The sequence below is a fragment of the Arvicola amphibius genome, chromosome 6 (assembly GCF_903992535.2).
Source record: "Arvicola amphibius chromosome 6, mArvAmp1.2, whole genome shotgun sequence".
Lineage (NCBI taxonomy): Eukaryota > Metazoa > Chordata > Mammalia > Rodentia > Cricetidae > Arvicola > Arvicola amphibius.
Genome location: NC_052052.2, coordinates 8,149,928 through 8,170,986, shown reverse-complemented (window position 1 = coordinate 8,170,986; position 21,059 = coordinate 8,149,928).

The following is a 21,059-nucleotide window of genomic DNA, read 5'->3' as shown; positions in this document are numbered from 1 at the left end:
CCCCAGAACCCCCATTTCTTCATGAGGTTTCTAGACAGCTGGAAAGTTCACCGGCCCCTAGGCCACAGCCTCGCTTGCCCGTGTCTGGAAGCTTGGTCAAGCGCTATTCTGTGGGGCTTCTGGGGTATGGGAAGACATGAAGCTGTCCTGGAAGTCAGGGGAATCAAGAGTCACTCTGGAAATTTATATCAATAAAGCAAAATCCTAAAAAAAAAAAAAAAAAAAAAAAAAAAGTCACTCTGTTCCCAATGCCGGTCATCTGGAGTGGGGGAGGGGTCGTGAAGGCAGGGATTATTTTGAGAGTGGGTGGAAAAAAACAAAAACAAAAACGAAGCTCGCTTGATGCTAGGTGCTGGAAACTGGGGTGACAGTTGAGTTCTGAGCCACAGTGGCTGCTGGGATGAAAAGTGGTATGGCGTCCTTGGAGAGATTAGGGGTACAATGAGGCAGAGAGAGCTAAGAAATCCACAGCCTGCTCTGCCTCTGCCCTCTCCATCCCCCATCTTCCTCTCCTCCTTCTTCTGAAACAGGGTCTCATGTAGCTCACGTTGGCTTCAAACTCCAAGGACTTCCCAGAACTCCTGATCCTCTTGCCTCCAGCTCCCAGCGCTGGGATTACAGGTACACACCACCATTCCTGGTTTATGGGTTGCTGGGAATCTAACTCAGGACTTCATGTGTGTTGGGTAACTCTACTAGCTCCGTCCCAGGCACCTTTCTTCATTCTTTATTAGTCCAGCAGGTAATCTTTGAAGGGCTATTGTGTGCTAGGCAGATAGGAAAGGGTTAAGGTTGGGAGACATCAGTATTGTCATGGGTGGGTTTGGCTCCTCCACACCTCAGTCTGGAAGGGCAGGTAAATCTGAGATTTGGGATCTGAAAGGGCAGAGGGAAGGTTCTGGAAAGAACGGTTCCTGGAGGACTGTGAGATGCCAGGTTTGCTGTGTGCCTCTCCGCATGCTTCACCTGTGAGCTGATTCTGTCCCAGGAAGGTGATTGACAGCAGTGGATGGAGACATTCCCCTTCGGGGACCACACTATGATGTAAGTGTGCACCATCATGAGTTCTATGTGGGGCTGAAGATGGACCGCAGAGCCTGGGACAACATGGGGAGCCAATGGTCAGAAAGTACCTCCTCCCGACCATGTGACCCCACACAGTGACCACCACCAGAAGCCCCGACTAGATGCCTCAGGGAGCAATCTCTTGTCCTGATTAACTTTCTGTCACCTCAGAACGGAGTGCTGAGACCTCTGTCCCAAGGAAGGATGCTGGGGGCTGAGATGTGAAAGGCCAGGGAGGCCTGGCATTTATTCCTGGGCCTTTGCCGCCATAAATCACAGGAGGCTCTAGATGCTTCCAAGGTTCCCAAGGGGTGGCTCGCTGGGTGAAATGATTCAGGTTGCCTGCCACGGACATGTGGGCATGTCGTGCCCTGGGGCTGCCGGGAGCTGGGCGCAGCCACCTTCTGCTTCAAGGGTGCAGCGATTCCTCATTTATCTGGGAAGAACTCGCTGAGCTCCAGTTGACTCTGCTGTGCCCGGGGCTGGGGGCTGGATACAGTGGAGAACCAGCCCAGCCTAGTCCCTGTTCTGAGAGGCTTCCATATCCTCTCCTACCTTCTCCTAACCCTGTAGGTGAGATCGCCCTGGGCACTGGCTGAGGGCAGGTGAAGTCTTAGATCTCTGTCCTGCCCCTTCTCCCTCTCATCCTCTGTCAGCCTCTGTCCAGATGGTTCAACAAGGTATTCAGAGGCCAGTCATATAGCTCAGTTTGGGGAGTGTTTACCTAATATACACAAGGCCCTGGGTTCAATACCCAGAGTCCTATAAAACTGGGTGCCCACCTGTAGTCCCAGTCCTTGGTGGGTGGAGGCAGGAGAGTCAAGGTTCTAGGCCATCCTCAATTATAAACTACACATGAGATCAAGACCAGCTTGATTCACAGTAGAGCCTGTTTCAGAAAAAAAGGGGCGGGGGTGGGAGGTTCTGGGAAGATGGTTCAGTGGGTAAGGGTACTTGCTTCATAAACACGAGGTCATGAGCTTGGGATCCCCAGCACACACTTAAAAAACCAGCCGTGGTCACATGTAAGCCCAGCACTGTGAGAGGTAGACAGGAGGGTCACTGGGACTGGCTGGCTGCAAACCTAGTTCCAGGGTCAGTGGGAGACCCTGTCTAAAAAGGGTAAGTCAGAGGGTGACAAAGCAGGACCCAGTGTTCTCTTTTACTTCACAAGTGTGTATGTCCAGACATACATATTTACATGCCCTTGTTCACATATGCCATACACACACATGCACACAGCAAATGGATGGATGGATGAATGAATGAATGAATGAATGAATGAACAACAAAATGTGTAAATTCTAAATGCACGTGCACTGATAGAAATTCTCTGCCAGGACCCTCCTCTCCCAGAACCCTTCTCTGCCAGGACCCTCTTTCCCCAGAACCCTCCTCTGCCAGGACCCTCCTCTCCCAGAACCCTCCTCTGCCAGGACCCTCTTCCCCCAGAACCCTACTCGGCTAGGACCCTCTTCTCCCACGACCCTCCTCTCCCAGAACCCTCCTCTGCCAGGACCCTCTTCCCCCAGAACCCTCCTCTGCCAGGACCCTCTTCCCCCAGAACCCTCCTCTGCCAGGACCCTCTTCCCCCAGAACCCTCCTCTGCCAGGACCCTCTTCCCCCAGAACCCTCCTTGGCTAGGACCCTCTTCTCCCAGGACTCTCCTCTCCCAGAACCCTCCTCTGCCACGACTCCCCTCTGCAAGGATCCCCTCTGCCAGGACCCTCCTCTCCTGGGCAGACACAGGAGCCCTTGTCTCCAGAGCACTGACCAAAACCTCTCTGCCTCCCTTCCTGTCTCAATCACTCCCACACTTCCCAGGTGAAGAATTGTGTCCAGGGTTACCCCTCCATCACTAGAGTCTCTCAAGCCTGCCTCACTGATGCTAAGTTGGTGGCTTGAAATTGGCAAATGACAGATGCCAGGAACCAGGGCATTTCCACTTTAGGGAGCCAGTCAGGATTTGCCCACAGGCCTGGGCCAGGACTCATCTAGAGAGGCAGTCAAGGATGGTGTCTCTTTGGAGTATTCCCACATGCCCCACCTACTGATGAGGGGCTGTTCCCAGTGCTCCCAGGGAGGAGCTGGCGCTTCTGCCTCTGCCTGGCCACCTTCAACATCACAGGTGGTTTGAAGATTGGGAATGTGGCTCCCTGCCACCCTTCCCTCCCACACCCAAGTTAACATGGAGATAAGACCTTGCAGCTAATTGAGGTCTCGCTCAAGGTTAACTGGTATTTTTATTGGTGTGAGTGATAGCTCCTTCTGGGTCTGAGAAGGAGGCAGGAATGGGATGATGCTGAGCCAAGAGGGTCCTTCCCAGAGGGGGCTGAGATGCTCCGATATATACTCTATAGCTGCTATCTCTCCCTTCCCTGCTGACATCTCAAGAACAGCATGGGCATTCTGTCTGCGGTGGGTTTCTCTGTCCACCCCCATAATATTCTTATTAGTTTAGATCTGCTTATATACTTCTTTTTAAATTGTGTGTGTATGTGTGTGTGTGTGTGCATGTGTGCACATGCGTGTAGAAGCCGGAGGACAACCTCAGGTGTCATCATCCTGTTTTTGGAGACAAAGACTCTCACTGGCCTGGACTCACCATGAAAGCAAGCCTCAGAGAGCCTCAGAGCCATCTCTTTCTGTCTCTCTTTCTCTGTCTTTCTCGATAGAGAAAGGTTTGGATTTTTAAAATTAAGATTTTGTTTGCTTATTTAATGTATATGGGTGTTTGGCTTGCTTGTGTGTCTATTCAACACACATGTACCTGATGTCCGTGGAAATCAGAAGAGGGCATTGGCTTTCCTGGAACTGGAGCTACAGATTGCTGATCTACCCCGTGGGTGCTGGGAATTGAACTCAGGTCTTTTGGAAGAGGAGTCAGTGCTCTTAATTGCTGAGTCACCTTTCAAGCCAGATTTGTAAGTGGGTGATGGGGATCAAACTCAGACCTTCATGCTTTACAGCAAGCCCTTCCTGGACTAAGCCTGCTCTTCAAGACGGGAAGCAAAGGACAAAGGCATTGCAAGCTGCCCGCTCTGCTGCTTTCTGCCCTCGGCTCTTCAATGGCACCCCCTCATCCTGCCTTCCTTTCAGCTTATCTATTTTCTTATCTGTTTTGAGACTGGGTCCCTCTCTGTGGTCTAGACTGACTTCAAACTTGAGATTTTCCTGCCTCGGCCTCTGTCCTGGAATTACAGGTGTGCCCTCCCTACCTGGTTTTGGATGTGATGTAACTGTGTCCTGCAAAGGCTCAAATGGCTGGAAGCTTCATCCCCCAACATACTGATTCAGAGTTGTAGAGATTTTTTTTAACACGTGAGACTGAACGAGGCCTTGGTCTGTCATGACCTCTGAGCTCAGTTCACTCATTATTCAAGGCTGGATTAGTTCTCATGAGAAGAAAAAGTTATTGTTTTTTGTTTGTCTGTTAATGGCTAAGTGTGGTGGTTCACACCTGTAATCCTGGAACTTGGGGAGCTGAGGCAGGAGGATTGCTTTATGGTCTGACCCGTTTCTTTCTGACTCAGCACATGGTCTATGCTGCATCTGCCACTCGCCCTCACCAGAGCTTAGTACACGCCACACCGCACTCTCTGGAACTGTGAGTCAGATAAGCCCCCTTTCACCACAGAGGGCCCAGCCCTGAGTGTTTTCACAGCACCAGGAAGAGGATGGACAGTTGGTGATCTAGGGGAGATCGTAGCTTTGCTATTGTTCTCAACTCTGACACCCGGATGCTCGAAGGAGGCCAAGGTGAATCAACATTAGCTCCTCAGAATCAGTTTTTTTTTTTTTTTTTTTTTTTTTTTTTTGGTTTTTCGAGACAGGGTTTCCCTGTGGTTTCTAGAGCCTGTCCTGGAACTAGCTCTTGTAGACCAGGCTGGCCTCGAACTCAGAGATCCGCCTGCCTCTGCCTCCCGAGTGCTGGGATTAAAGGCGTGCGCCACCACCGCCCGGCTCCAGTTTGTTTTTAAAATAAAGATTTATTTGTTTATTATGTATACAACATTCAGTCTGCATGGATACCTGGACGCCATAAGAGGGCACCAGATCTCATTACAGATGGTTGTGACCCACCATGTGGTTGCTGGGACCTCTGGAGGAGCAGCCAGTGCTCTTAACCTCTGAGCCATCCATCTCTCCTGCCTTGGTTTTGGTTTTGGTTTTTCAAGATAAAGTTTCACCGTGTAGCTAGAACTCGCTTTATAGACTAGGCGGGCCTCAAACCCAGCAATCCACCTGCCTTTGACCCCCGAATGCTGGGATTAAAGGTGAGCATGGCCACCGCCAGGCCAGAATCCTGAGTTTTGTGCTCTCTTTTGGTATCTATTAGCTGTGGTTCACAGGGAGGGAATAGAAAGGAGAGCTTGGACCAGCTATGGTAGAAGCAATGGATACCACTTCTCCTGATCCCTAACCTGGCCCTTCTTGGTCTCATTCATTTAAGGACAATGTTCCTATTCTGTGTGAAAAAAAGTTACATCTGTCCTAATTTAAAAAAATGTAGTTTTTGTTGGAGAAAACTTTGGAGAACTCAGTGTTAGAGCGAAGCCCCCAGCCTTGGCTCCTTCTCCGTCCAGAGTGAGCCCCTCCCATCTGAGCCCAAGACCCGCCCCCTCTGGTAATTATAAGTAACATTAAAACTGCCTCCTGGAGCAAATTATTACTTCCAAGAATAATAGTCTGTTACTACAAGAAACTAATTAACAGCATGCAATGAGGGGGAAAAATTCAATTAATTAGTGGTTTAATAAGCGCTCCCAATGACTCAGGCCCAGCTTGGGCCTCAGGGTGGGAGAGAGGAGACACTCAAGGGCTGGGTTGGGGATGGGGACTAGTGTGGGGCTCAGTGCCCTGTGGGGCTAGGACGACCCCGGAGGCCCATTGGAGTCCAGGAGGAGAGCATCTCTGCTGTGTTCAGCCCTGGATTCGCAGGGTCCCTCCTGGACAGAGGCACGCTGGCTTCCTTGTCACCGTGCGGAGTGCACTTAGGGTGGGTTGATCCTGTGTGGTGGCTTTGGGGAGATGGGAGAGACTTGCTTTTCTTTGTCCTGGGTACTCCAGTGCTTGTGCCGGGGCACACCTGTGGAGCTCGGTTTGCAGAGGTTGGTTTTCTCCTCCCACCGTGTGGGTCCTGGGGACTGAACTCAGGTCGTCCTTCTGGGCAGTAAGGGTCTCCATCTGCTGAACCAACTCCCTGGCCCCTCCACTTTGTGCTATAACAGGGTCTCTCACTAAATCTGAGCTCACTGATTAGCTGGATTGGAGGACTGCCCTAGGGTCCTTTCTCCCCTCTCAGCGCTGGGGTTACAGGTGTGTGTGGCGGCCCTGGCCTATGAATGAGGCCAGGGATTGAACTCAGATGCTTACGTACAGTAAACAGTTTACTCATTGAGCCATCTCTGTCATCCCCGAATTATTTTAAAACAAAAGTCTTCAGCTGGGCAGTGGTGGTGCACACCTGTAATCCCAGCACTCAGGAGGCAGAGCAGGTGGAGCTTAGCAAGTTCAAGGCCAGCCTGGTCTACAAAGTGAGTTCCAGAGAAACCCTGTCTCAAAAACAAAAACACAAACAAGCAAACAAATCTTCATAAGTTCTCCCCTCCAGATTGACACCGGTCCTACTAACCTAACAGCCCGTCTATTCCACCCCAGGGCCTTTGCATAGACTCTTCCCCATTTCCCTATGTTGAGAGTTCTTTATATCTCTCTACCCTCTTTTTTTCACTTAAAAATTTATCATAATTATTGTGTGTCTGAGAGAGAGAGAGAGAGAGAGAGAGAGAGAGAGAGAGAGAGAGAGAGAGGTAGAGAGAGGTAGAGAGGTGCTTGTGTGCTGTGTCTGTGGAGGTCAAAGATAGCAGGTACCCTGGAGCAGGAGTTACAGGCTGTTGTGAGCCACCCAACACGGGTGCGGGGAACTGAACTAGGTTTCTTGGGTTCTCTGGAAGAACAGCTGCCTATCTTAGAAGTTCCTTACAATTCCGTTTGCGATTGTATCCCAGCGTGTAATCCTAGGCTAGAATCCGCTATGCACCAGGCTGGCCCTGATTTCACGGAGATCCACCTGCCTCTGCCTCTGCCTCTGAGAGCAAGCACACCCAGCTTTCTCAGCCCTCTCTTCTCCTTCAGAACTCAGCTTGAAGTTGAGATATTCCTAAATGTCTTCTTTGGTCTTAAGCTTCCACCGGCGGCCTCACCCCTCTCCCCGCCATGCCTGACTCCGTCTCCAGGTCTTTCCCTTCGTGGTCCCTCTGTAATGATAATGTTACCCAGGAAATTGCTCCGTGTCAGCTGTGACTTCCCCTGCCCTGTGGAGCCTAGTATTTAAGTCAGAGCTCAATACGTACCCACAGCATCAGAAGATCAGCAGAGGGGTCTGAGTGGTGTTCCCAGGGTGGAAAGAGGACGGTGTTCCTGAACACAGAAGCCCATGGAGGTGTCACAGCTTGCACTTGATGAAGAGTCCTCCCACCTGGCTGCAGCTGACCTGGGGCAACGTTAAACTTGGTGCCTGCTGGTGGTTTGCCCCGGCCTGTCTTCTCCAGGCCCTGCGTGCTATCTATCAAAGTAGCTGCTGTGGGCCAGCCGTTTCCAGAGGGAGGCCAATAGGCACTTATTGAATGTATGGTTTTAATTTATGACAATTCTAATCCCATTATGGGTTCCCTTTTGTCTGTAGCCCGCACAGCGGCGGAGTTTAATTACGGCCAAGCAAGAGTTCCCCGACACAGGGGACTTCGCCTGCCAGCCTCTACCCTCTCCAGTTGTCTGAGGGAGTTTGGTGGCTCTGCAGAGAGCATGTGGCGCGGGGGAGGGGGGCTCGCTGGCCCTGTGGTGGCGGCATCATAGCGCTTCATGTGGCTTCAGCTACACCCCACAGGGTGCATGGCGACGGCTGCTGGTGACGATGAGAACCGCGGTGCGTGGCTGTGTTGGGCCAGGCAGCAATGTGCCCCCTGCGCAGCTCCCGGGACAGGGGTGGGAGTCCTGGGATGGCAGGAGGGAGGGCAGCTCAGGGGCCTGCTGGGGGAAGGATTGAAAGGCAGCGAGAGGGATCCGGAAGTGCTTTCCTAGCAGGTACCAAGCCCTGGGCTCTAACCCAGTGCTGCACAGAACCAGACCCCGAGTTCAAGGTCTTTCTCAGCAACGGTGAGGTTTTGGCTAACCTGAATTTTATGAGATCCTGCCTTAAAAGAAAAGAAAACAGCTCTCCTGGGGTAGCCTGCGCCCCCAATGCCCACCCTAGAAAGAGTTGTCTCCCAGGATGCCAACGGAGGCAAACTCAAGCCAGGTTCAAGCACGTAGTGATGTTGTAAATGATGATGTAAGGTCCTTTCCTGGGGTTGGTGGACCACACTGAGGAGTGGATTGTAAGGTCAGGGGTCAGGCGCTGATCCCAGGCTGGCAAGGAGTCCCTGTGTGGTTACAAACCTATGTGGGATGCTCCGTTCTCCGATCTTAGGGGCGGAACTCACAGCCGCAGAATTCTGAAGGACCCTTCCAGGATGGAGGCGATGGAGGTTCCCAAGTCCTGTGCCCAGCGAAGGGAAGGGGGCAGCCTTGGCCCTAGTGCCGAGGGACAAACAGGAAGAAACAGCCCCTGCCCGTGGCCAGGCAGCCTGTGAGGGACAAAAGTGTGAGAAGAGCCAACAGCACGCAGAGAGACCCAGCATCTAGCGCCTTTCCCACTCTGGGACGAAAGGAAGACCACAGCCCAGGGCTGCTTCCCCACAGGCAGGGTGGCGCCCGGGGGTGGGGTCAGCATTCTGAGGCTGCATGCTGTGAGGTGTGGGTTAGAAACAGCCCGCTTTGGAGACTCCTGTTGGGCAAATGCTTGTGGAGCTCATGGCTGTGCCGGGACAGCTTCCAGGGAGAGGAGGTTTGAAGGAAGCAGAAGGAGTGTGGGGTTTTGCCAGTCTGCAGCTTGAATCCTGGTTCCTTCCAAACCAGATTACGTGGGGGAGATGCGCAAGGGGCAGTGTGGGATGCAGGCTGGAAACCCAGACCCCTGGGAGGGCAAGAAAGTAGCTTATATGAACAAAGCAGACAGGAGAAGAGAGGGTGTGGTAGGGAGCACCCAAGGGAGGAGCCACCCTTTTGCCCCAACCATCGTCAGCATGAGAGAATGCTGTTTGTTCTTGCATTGTCCGATGGGCTCAGTCTTCCCATGTCTACATCTGTAAAATGGGCGTAGTAAGAAGGTCTGCCCCATTGACTTGGGATGCAAGTTTGATTGGGTAAGTTAAGTGCTTGGCACAGTATCTGGCTTACAGTAAGTAGCAATTACTTCCATTAGCAATCATTGTTGTGTTTATCAATCTCTAGTGACACCAGAGACTAGCTGTCTTCCCTTCCATAATCAGGACAGTCAGAGAGGGGTGTGCAGGCATTGCTTTTGGTGTTTTCGGGGTCTTTGGAGTTCCATGAGTGTCTGGTCACAGTCTGGATGGTGGCTGCACCAGGGATGTGTTTTGATCTGCACAGGAAGCAGATGCTGGAAGTGTGGCTGAATTGTCTGGAATCACCTCCTCCCAGAGACACACACTGGCAGAAAAGATTAGTCAGGCTTCGCTGGGCTGGGAGATGGAAGGCAGGAGTCACGTGATGTGGGATGCACCCACGTCAGTAGGAGGAGGGGCTCACTGTAAACTTGAGATTTGGGATTATGTTCAAGGACAGAAAATGGAGAAACAAGGTAGGGAGACAGGGACACGGCCCAGTCACCTCCCGCATTCATGAATCCCGCTGGGGCTGGAAGAAAGAGATACCCGTGTCTGATGTGGCCTATTCCAAAGAGCTGTGGCTGGCCTGGAACTCACTATGTAGACTAGGCTGGCCTGAACTCAGAGATCTGCCTGCCTCTGCCTCCACACCTGGCTTGATTGAATTCTTAAGCCTCCTGCTTCTCTTTTCCAAGTGTTTGGATTACAAGCACACATCACCAGCCTGGTTTATGTGGTGCTAGGGATGGAACCCGGGCTTTGTGCATGCCGAGAAAGCCCTGTAACCACTGAGTTATACCCCCAACCCTGCATGTCCTCAGAGAGTCTTGCCAGCACTGTTTGTGAGAGCCAGGCAGAGACAGGCCGTTTCAGTCCCTAGCTCAATGAACATCTCACTCTGACTTTCTGTCCCTTGAAGGGAACAATGACTGGATTTCTTTCTTTTTAAAATTTATTTATTATGTATACAGTGTTTTGCCTGCATGTGTACCTGCATGAGAGAAGAGGGCATCAGCTCTCACTATAGATGGTTGTGAGCCACCATGTGGTTGCCGGGAATGGAACTCAGGACCTCTGAAAGAGCAGCCAGTGCTCTTGACCTCTGAACCATCTCTCCAGCCCCCAATAACTGGATTTCTATTTGGGACATCTGGACTGGCCTCCTTTGCTAGTCTGAAGCCAGACAAACATATGTTTTATCCAGTTGCTGCAAGATAGCTCCTGAGCCCAGGCTGGACCACAAATCTGCTGAAGGCTGTTGCCTCAAGTTGTCTTATGGCAGATGGCCCATGTGGGAGTGGGACTTCCCAACTGGTGGGGCACCTGGAAGCTGAGCCCTCTTTCTGAGGGTATTGGCACTTCCTGGGGTGAGGCACATGGAAGATGAGCTTGGTGATTTGGGTGGGAATACAGACTAGGTTGCCTTGGTCCCTTGGAGATTGAGAGACAGATTAGGCTGGCCTCTCTGGGCCTCAGTCTTCCTTCCTGCAGAATGGGTGTAGAGTAGATGTAGGACTAGCCACTACCAGGCCCACCCCTTAGCAGGGGATGAAGCCAGGGTGGTGAGGCTCAGCTAGCAGAGAGGTTTCTGGGGCCTCTGTAGGAAGGCAGTGGGGAATCAGCAGCTGCTGGAGTGGGAAGGGAGCCTCAGCTGACAGGAGTCACTCAGGAGTCAATGGCCTTGCTTCCCACCAAGACCCAAACATCAGGGAAACTGGTGGCTCAGAAGAAGCCCATGAAACACAATACAAACCCGGAACTGGGTTGCAGGCCTGGAGTCCTGCAAGCCTTCCGCCGTGGGGGGGTCCCCATCTGGGAGGACAGACTGGAAGAGCAGGGTCTCCAGGGAAATGGGGAGGTGACAGCAATGGGGAAGCCACAGGATGATGCGGGTCACACTGTGATCACCCAAGGGCGAGATGACCGATGTCCAACTGGGGTGACAGCACGTCCCGGACCACACCAAGTGGGCGCTCCACTCACCTGTGTCTCCAGTGATGGCATCTGTGTGGGGGCACAGGGCAAGGCTGTGGAGGCTGAGCCTCTGATGGGCCATGCTTTCTCATTGCTTGACTTCCTGTGTCTCAATTTCCCACTTCTGAAAGGAGAATTGCGCAGTGCTCAGCGCGTGGAGCACAATAACGAGCCACCATCACTGTGGCAACATTACGTGGAGGATTGAAGGGCATGGGCATATCAATGGTGTGTCGTGGGGGCAGGACTGGAGTGGGCACTGGACCCTCCTCGTGGCTGTAGAGCAGGAAGGGAGGTAAGAGACAGGAGACCCTTGGAGCCAGGCAACAGACTCCTGGGCAGACTTGAAGGTCCACATTCCATCTCCAGTGAAACCACTGTATTTCTTGACAGGTCCCAGCCACGTCCTAACCAGGACTTCTTCTTTTTAAAAAATATTTATTTATTTATTTATTTATTATGTATACAATATTCTGTCTGTGTGTATGCCCGAAGGCCAGAAGAGGGCACCAAACTCCATTACAGATGGTTGTGAGCCACCATGTGATTGCTGGGAATTGAACTCAGAACCTTAGGAAGAGCAGGCAATGCTCTTAACTTCTGAGCCATCTCTCCAGCCCCCTATCCTGGACTTCTGCTAATTGAGGCCTCAGCTCCGAGTCTGTAAAATGCAGTGATAAGTCTACCTTCTGGAGACTTGTGCTGGAGGTTTACAGGGAGGAGACAGTGACTCCAGCAGAGCCAGGTGCACCACTAGAGAGATTTACCATCAGAGACTCGGACCCAAGTTTGTTCCTTAACTGTCACTCACGAGGTGACTTCAGGCAATTTCCTCAACTTCCTTGAGCCTCAGGCCCTCCTCACTTGTACAAAAATATGGGGACAATATAATAATTATATTAGTGTGGGTTCAGAATGAGACTGTATTCCAGGTGTCCAACTCATGAAGTGACCAGAAAGGAGTGTTCCGTGGGGTGGGGTCGTCAGGATCAATGCACCCTCCTCCCTCCCTCCTCTGCCCAGCCTGTGGTCTGTCTGGGCTCTCTGTTTGCCTCCTTGCCTGACAGCACAGACACACAGACCCACAGTGACACGGGAGGGACTTTCTTTCCTTTCATCTAGACTTTTTGCCTCCTGGTCCCTGGTGCTCCACACAGTCCCCCCTTCCTGTGATGCTCACCATCCTAATTAAGTGGAAAAAGCTTTTACACCATACAATTCTCAAGTTATGAATAATGATACTGGATCATAAATGAAAATCGCTTTTCTATTTAAATGTTCTCTCTTTCTTTTTTTCTTCTGATTTTGGGGGAAAAAAGGAAGCAGGAACCCAGGGCTTTGGGGTCATTTGTGATTTGTTCATTTTAAGCAGAACCTTAGCTGTCTCTTAATGGTGAGTGTGGGTCCCCAGTTAAATACAAGGATGTTAATTACCTTACAGGCTTCCATGGGTAAGAGATGGCTGACTCCCGGGTTAGTAGAGGTTTGGTTGGGAAACATGATTCTCTTCCATTAAGAGGAGAAGCTTGGCCCAATGAGATGCTTTGAAGATAGATGTGAGGTCCCAAGAATTAACACTGAGGCCATTTCCCCAGAACCTGAGAACTCTGGGGAGAGGGGAGGAGGGAGGCTATGGGCCTGAGGGAGGGTCTACACAGAAGTGGTAAGTGTGCTTAGTGAGGAATGTGCTAATTGTCTCAGGAACGTATATTATTAATTCCCCGACTTGGTTGTCTCATATTCATAGCCTGTGGATATGTCTGGTTATTGTGTGTCATAGAGAAAGACAGAGGAGCTGGGGGCTGGGGCGATGGCCCGGCGGGTAAAGCACCTGCTTGCTACTCAAGCATGAAGCCTTGAGTTTGGATTGCCAGCACCCATGGGCATGTTACCCCAGTCCTGGGGAGGCAGAGACAGGAGAACCCCTGGGGTTTATTGACAGCCAGTCTAGCTGAATTAGTGAGTTCCAAGTTCAGAGAGACCCTGTCTTAAAATAAAAGAGAAAGAGGTAGGTAGGTTCATAATCGCCTCCCCATGCCCAGCCCAGTTTTGAATCTAACTTTTAAAAGCAGAATTATCATCTTTGGGCTGAGGAGATGACTCCTGGCTCTAGCGGAGAGCACTAGGTTCGATTCCCAGCACACATGGCTGCTTACAACCTTCTGTAACTCCAGTTCCAGGGAATCTGACACTTTCTTCTGGCCTCTGTGGTTATTGCATGCATATGGGGCATAGACATACATGCAGGTCACACGCACGCACGCACGCGCACACACGCACACATGGCAAATAAATCTTAATAAAAATGAAAAGATCTTTTACGTATTTTGTGAAAATTTGTACATCTCAATTGTGAGTACCTTCAAGTCCTCCCTCCTCCTCCCAACAAGAACCCCAAAAATGCTCCAACACGTCCTTTCCTCCTTCATCTTGTTGAGGAATTAGTGACAGCTGGTGACTTCTGGGGAGGGAGTGTCGCTGTGGGTTCTGCCTCTGGCAGGTCAATCACAGTCCAGTCATGCACCCATGAGCATGTGGGCAGCTCAGACTGGACTTGGTGGGTTATTAAAAAGATGGCTCAGTAGTTAAGAGCGCTTGCTACTCCTGCAGAGGACCTGGGTTTCCAGCATCCACATGATGACTCACAACCATTCATAACTTTAGTTTTAGGGACTGATGCCTTCTTCTGGCCTGTTTGGGCACCAGGCACACATGTGCACAGGCATAGAAAGATTCAGACAAAATACTCGTTCATATAAAATAAATAATAATGAAAAGATGGGGCTGGAGAGATGGGTCAGCTGTGTGAGCACTGGCTGCTTTTGTGGAGAATCTGGGTTCAATTCCCAGCTCCCACATGGTGGCTCAAAACTGTTCATAACTCCAGGTCTGGGGATCTGATGCCTTCTTCCAGCCTCTCTGGGCACCAGGCATGCATGTGCTATACATACACACTGGTTTCTACATGTACACACCTTCACATATATGTACACACACATACACTTGCACACACAAACACAAGAAAGCCAGACATAGGACACACCCCTTGACTCTGGCCTCCAGAGGCAGGCGACAGCCGAGGGGAGTGAGCTGACTGGGCGGTGGCAGGCACTGGGATTTGTCCAGCTCTTCTAAACACCCCCGCCATCTTCCCTCCATCTCCGCTGTGTGGACACACCGCCTACTCTATTATTTACGTACTGTTTTTATTTTCGTTGACTTTCTTTAAAAAACTGAAATTTAGTTTTCAAGGGGAATTTTACATCACAGCAGTAAAAGGAAACCGGCACCCCAGCCATAAATTCAAAGAAACATAAAAATGAATACACGGCTATTAAAATAAAAAATGCCCATTCCTGCGTCCTCCAAAAGCAACTCCCACACAGCACAAGCTGCAGCCGCTGCGACGACGTGGAGATCCTGGACAGAACAGAGAAAGAACTGCTTGCCCTTGTGGTCTGGCATCACTGGGAGACAGAAGAAGCAGGGGACAGGTCCAGGGGCCTGACCCATCTCTCTGTACTGGTGTAGCTGAAGACAAGAGACTGCAGGGGAAAAGGCGACCCGGGGAGTTTCCTAGCATTTTGGACTTCAGCGAGTAGTACCATTCAAATGATATACAAATTACAGATATGTAGATCCACACCAGCCAGCCTGTGGTGCTCTGGGGGAGGGGCAGCTCTGCCGTGTGGCCAGGGCTCCCAGCCTAACTTGTCCTAGCAGGGCGAAGATTTACAGCAAGACCCAGGGGATGGTACAGAGAGCCCTGACCTGGGAGCCTTGATGGAAACAGCTAAGCGCTGCTGCTATGCAACCAGGTGACCTTGGCTCCTGTAGCCTCTCTGGACCTCAGCTTCTTTGTCTACAGGTCAGGAGGCTGAGAAAGAAGCATCCACAGATGCAGGGCTAGTCTAGTTTATAAAGATTTCCCAGCCGTTTGGATGAAACTAACATCTAACTCTGCTGACGGAAGAGCAGGAGCCACCGTAGTGGGGTTGGGCCTTGTCTAATCTGCAGACACGGAGAAATAAAGACACAGCCTCCCCAGCCAGGGGAGCGTCTACCGAAGATGACCTCAGGCTTTGACTGTGGCAGATACCTTCCTCAGGATCTCATGCCTGCTGGCACAAACTCCAGATTTTGAATGGGGCAGTCTCCATGATCATGTGGGCCAATCCCTTTAACCAGTTTCTTGTGCTCTCTCTCAACTGCCAGGCCCGCTTCTCTGGAGAAGCTTCACTAATGCAGACCTCGTTTTAGTTACTTTTCTCTGACTCTGACTGAGTTACCAGCACCTGCAGCCGAGGGGAGGTCTACATTCCTCAGGGTAGGGAAGGCAGGGCAGCTCAGGACACGGGGAGGAGACAGGAGGTGGTCAGGGACGGTACACCTCTAGGGGCCTTTCCCAGTCACCTGCTTCCCCCACTTCAGCTCCGCCGTCTCTGAAACAGCACTATTGTGTGTGTCTCAGTTAGGGTTTCTATTGCTGTGAAGAGACACCATGACCACGGCAACTCTTGCAAGGAAAACGACTTGCTTACAGTTTCAGAGGTTCAGCCCATTATCATCATGGTGGGGAGTATAGCAGTGTATAGGCAGACAGCGCTGGCTACATCTTTTTTTTAAATTTTATTTTTCTAGACAGGGTTTCTCGGTGTAACAGTCTTAATTGTCCTGGAACTCAATTTGTAGACCAGGTTGGCCTTGAACTCATGGAGATCCGCCTGCCTCTACCTCCCAAGAGCTGGGATTAAAGCCATGCGCCACCACCGCCCAGGCTTGTGCTGGCTACATCTTGATCAGAAGAACAGAAAGTGGGCTGAATATCAATCAAGCCCCACTTGCACAGTGACACCCTTCCTCCAGAAAGGCCACAACCGTTCCAACGAGCCACACCTCCTAACCGTGCCACTTCCTATGAACTTATGGGGGCCAGTCACATTCAAACTGCCACAATCTGGGACCAAGCAATGGATTATGAGCCAGCTGGGGGATGTTACATGTCCAAGTCACAACAGACCCCGGTGGCGGCTGGCCCTGAGATCAGCAGGCAGTACAGACAGAACCGGGTGCTGAAGGGAAGGTGGCACTTGGTCTCCACTTACTGTTGTGCTGGGGACTGTGATGGAGACTCAGGCCATAGCGAATTTATCAGTGTGTTTCCCTGAGGGTCCTGTGTAAGGCTGACCCGAGGGTTGTCTGACTCAGCAGCTCCACAGTCCGTGCCTTTTTCTTCTGCTCTGTCCCTGGCATTAATTTTGGTGGGAGAATGGCTTCTCACCCTCATGGAGATCCAAGGGCTGCTCAGTCCAGCTCTACCTCCTCGTCTAGAAGATGAGGGCTGTCTGTGACTCAGAATCATAGCGAGGGTCCTGAGTGGAGGTGGCATGACCCACCCACTTGGGAACCACTACTGAGTCCAGAGAAATGGTAAGTACTGGCCAGTTTGGGCCTGGTTTATCTGACTAATCACTCAGAGATGGCTGGGGCGAGGCTGTGGGAGAAGATGGCTCAGGAGGTAAAGTGCCTGCCATGGAAAAACTGGCATGGATATGAACGCCCAGTGTGGGCTTGAGGGGAGGGCAGGTGGATCCTTGGAGTTCATTTGAACTCAGGATTCAGAGAGAGATCCTGCCCCTCCCCAAAAAAAGAAAGAAAGAAAAAAGAGAAAGAAAGAAAGAAAGAAAGAAAGAAAGAAAGAAAGAAAGAAAGAAAGAAAATAGGCAGAGACATTCAATGTTGACTTTTGGCCTCTACATGTACACATGTATGTGTATACCTACGCACACACACACACACACACACACACACACACACACACACTCCCTTATGCAGTGGGAGCTAGGCAGACTTGGGTGACAGCATGCACAGGGTACCCCTGAACAGTGGGAAAGAGCTGGGAAATCACTGAGGCCACACTCAGCTCTACAGCCCTGGTGGCCCAAGGGCCTCCTTCCCCTCCTCTCCCTTCTTCGGCTGGGTTCTGTCTTCGTCAGTCCCTGCCTTTGGGTTCTGCTTCTCAGACCTTCCATGCGCCTGACTCCACTTCCTTGCTGTCTGTCAACTTCAAGGAGTTCCCAGGACTGATGCCTGGGCAGTTCTCATCCCTCTGTCCGTCCTGTTTTCCACTTTGTGTTATGGAAATCTTTCAAAGAGATTCCAAGTCAGGGCTTGGTCTCTACCGGTCAGCTAGGTGAGAGTAGCTTACTCTCTACCCGCAGTAGAACTGGTGCCCAGGAGAGCCTGCTTTATCTCTAGTCCAACTTCTACTCCCCACAGAGGAACTGAGACTATCTATTTGATCTATTTGATCTGTAGATATTTCATCAGCATCTCTAGCAGATAAGGGTGGGTGTTCCTCCATCTAGGAAATAAACAGCAGTGGTGGCGCATGCCTTTAATCCCAGCACTCCAGAGACAGAGGCAGACAGATCTCTGAGTTCGAGGCCAGCCTGATCTACAGAGTGAGTTCCAGGACTGTTACACAGAGAAGCCCTGAGATTCTTCACTGCATGTGGAGGTCAGAGGACGACTTTTGGAAGTCAGTTCTCTCCTGCCACCATGTGGGTCCTGGGGATGGAATTCAGATCATGAATGTGCAGTGAACACCTTCATCTGCTGAGCTATTTTCATTAAGGGGCAAGAACCTCAGGGTATGGCTACCACTGTGGTAGTCATCCTACAAGATGAGGGCCTAGGTGCTGGGCCTAGAGAGCAGGGAGGGAGGCTGAGGCAATAGGCTCCAGGACAGGGTGCTGTGGAGCTGACCCAGGGCACACCGTCTTTCAGGCCCAGTTCTTCATTCTTAAAATGCAGCTCCTAGGAGAGCCAGCCTAGCAGGTTCCAGCTTCACACTCTTCTGAGACATGGAGACTCTGAGGCCCCACAGGCTGATACGGGAGACCTAGACTCGCTCCGTCAGCCACCAGCTCTGCCTTCAGCCCCAATGCTGCTGTTGGAGGCAAGCACGGGCGTAGGTCCCATCATGTGCCCCCAGAAGCCTCTGTCCTGAAGGCACCATCACCCTCTCCTCATTCCCTTAGAGCCTGTCTCCTCCTCCAGAGAGTCTTCCCTAAACATCTGGCCCCTATCTGAGGAGATGCCCCAACGTGTACGTGACACATTTCTGGGTCCACTCTCCTGTGACTGCCGCATTGACCTGGGGTGATTTATACTTACAGCACAAGTACTGTGTGCTGCTGGCTCTCCATCACTTCCTGTCCACCCCGGCTTCGCCTGGCACCTGCCTATGGTGAGCAGTGCAGAAATGGAGAAAGATGTCCTGATTCCACTCTGTTTGGGGCCAGGTCTCAGTGAGGGCAGCTGGGCAAACGGAGGCAGAGCTCAGGGAAGAAAACGGGTTCCCCCCTCATTGGCAGGTGTTTGCTGCCAAAGTCTTTGTAGTTCCTGACTGTGATCATGCGGTTGGGGGATCCCCTCCTGGGTTGATTCTGGGGCACGCAGTGGAGGTCCTTTGCCAAGATGTTGTGACCTTGGGTTCTAGTCTCTTCAGTAGCCCCAGAGCAGGACAGCGTTGGGAAACAGAGGTGTGTGTGCATGCGTGTATACTTGTGTGTGTGTGTGTGCGTGTGTGTGTGTGTATGGCTAGATACTAATATACATAATTGAGGACAACTGGACAGACAGATATGTTAGGGATTCTCCTCCTTTCTTCCTCCCCTCTGTACCATCTCTTTGGCTTTTCCTCCCCAAATCTACTTGATCAGGGAGAGGGTGTGGCCAGCCACAATCTCCAAGTCTGGTAAAAGAAGGAAGTCACCAAGATGGGGTCCTGTAGGGGCTGGGGCTGCGGGCATGTTTTTATCCCTTTGTCCACATGACAACCTAGGTCATCAACCTGGGGCCTAACTTACTTGGGGGCGCTGCCCCTCAGGTGCTGTCATGGTGGAGTTTGCCCTTGACAGACTTGTCAGGTACCCAGCTATGCAGCCTGCCCTGCCCAGGCCTGCAGCTGCTAACAGCCAGTGTTGTGGGAGGTTGGGATGGCCACCTTCCTCCAGGCTTTCCCACTTCCTGTCCGTGGAATTGACAGAGGGAGGGGATGCATGCTGCAGGCCTGTTAACTAGAAAACACGCTCCGCACCATGCCAGCAAGAGTCAACTGCCTGGCGACATAACACATTTTTTACGGCTTTGTTCTTCACGGGTGAGAGGAGGCCTTTGGCACGGCAATCACGCTGCGTGGGCATCGCTAGCAGTTGCTGCTGGCCTTGGTCTGGACCCAGCGCGGCTTGTAAAAAAAGCCCCTCTCGGTTGGGAATCAGATCTCTGGGATTCGCCTAGGGCTGGAGAACAGGATGGAGAAACTGAGGCTCAGAGAGGTCCCCATCTCTTTTTGAAGGTCACACCAGGACATAAAGTGTCTGAGCTTTTTAGGATCCCACAGAAATCTCTGAGACTTTAAAATATTTATCGGCCGCCAAGTGGGAAAAGAAAACTGGGAAATCGAAATTAATAAATGTTAAATGTCCACACAGAACGACGCGAGGTTAGATGCATTAATTACCGCATTTGGTATTCATAAATGTGTCATTACCCGCGAAAGCAATTTGTCAGCTACATTCCGGAGTAGGCCCAGAGAATGGATGGAAGGCACAGCCAATTATCAATGGAATCAGTGCCCGCCAGCCAAACAAGTTCAACAGCCAAATTAGAAAAATCCCTTTTAAAATTGTTGGCCAAAAAGTTGAATTTAATGAGAGTTGCTGGTGTCTTTGCTCCTGCGCGGGGCAAGAAACTTTTAAAAGTCTTTGCTGGGAGCTGGCAAGAGGGCTCAGCGGGTGGAGGGGCTTGCTGCTAAGCCTGACTTCTTGAGTTTGATTCCAAGGACTGGTATGGTGGAAGGAGCAAGGTCCAAGAGCTGAGGGCCCTGACTGCTGGGCAGCCTGACTAGCAATTGGTTTATGGGCTGAGAGAGGATTCTTCGGGCCCTGCTGGTTCTCCTGTTAATTCTTCAGACCCCACCTCGAGGACAGCTGTCTTAGTGGAGCTGTTCCTCATTTGCCCTGCTTCTGTCCTCTGCAGGACTGAAGACTCTCAGGACCCCATTGCCACAGAAGACCAGGTTTAGGCCATGGTGCACATGGCCCAGTTTCCATTCCAGCGAGGTAAGGAGGGGCCAGGCTACATGGGGCATCAGAGACTGTCCCCACCACTTCCACAGCCAGGCCACTATAACCATCTCTCTCCCTGAATCCTAGGGCTATGTCCAGTGTTAACAATTGGTTGGGCCTAATCAGATAATTGATGTCCAAGGCTAAATGGATGTCTTGTCCCTGCCAAGCAGTCAGGCGAGGAGAGTGGCCTGGTTCATACTCCCTTGAACCTGGATGACGCTTCAGGCCCCATCTGGAAAGAAGGGACGATGTCCTCTGTGGGGGCAGGAGACAGGAGTCTTGTTTCTGTGACCCTCATCAACCCTTCTTCAAGGGCGGCCAGCACAGGCTTTTGCCGCCTGAACAGCCCCTTCTCTTTAGGTCAACCTTCCTCTTGCTCCTAGCACCCCGTGTATTAGTTTCCCTCACTCTCTTCATTCACTTCTCTGGGAGTGTACTCAGTCCACGCTGGACCCAGAACACTCTCCTTAGATCCAAACCTCCAAGGTCCTGGCTGGGGCACTGCCAGGCTCCTCAGACCTGCAGTCCAGTGGGCTCCTCACTGCTCACCCCTCCTCTCCTTGTGATTGGATCTGGCCAGGCTTCCCACCCCAGAGCCTATTCCTATCACGGCAGTGAAGGGTAGAGACGCACACTTCACAACACGGGTGGG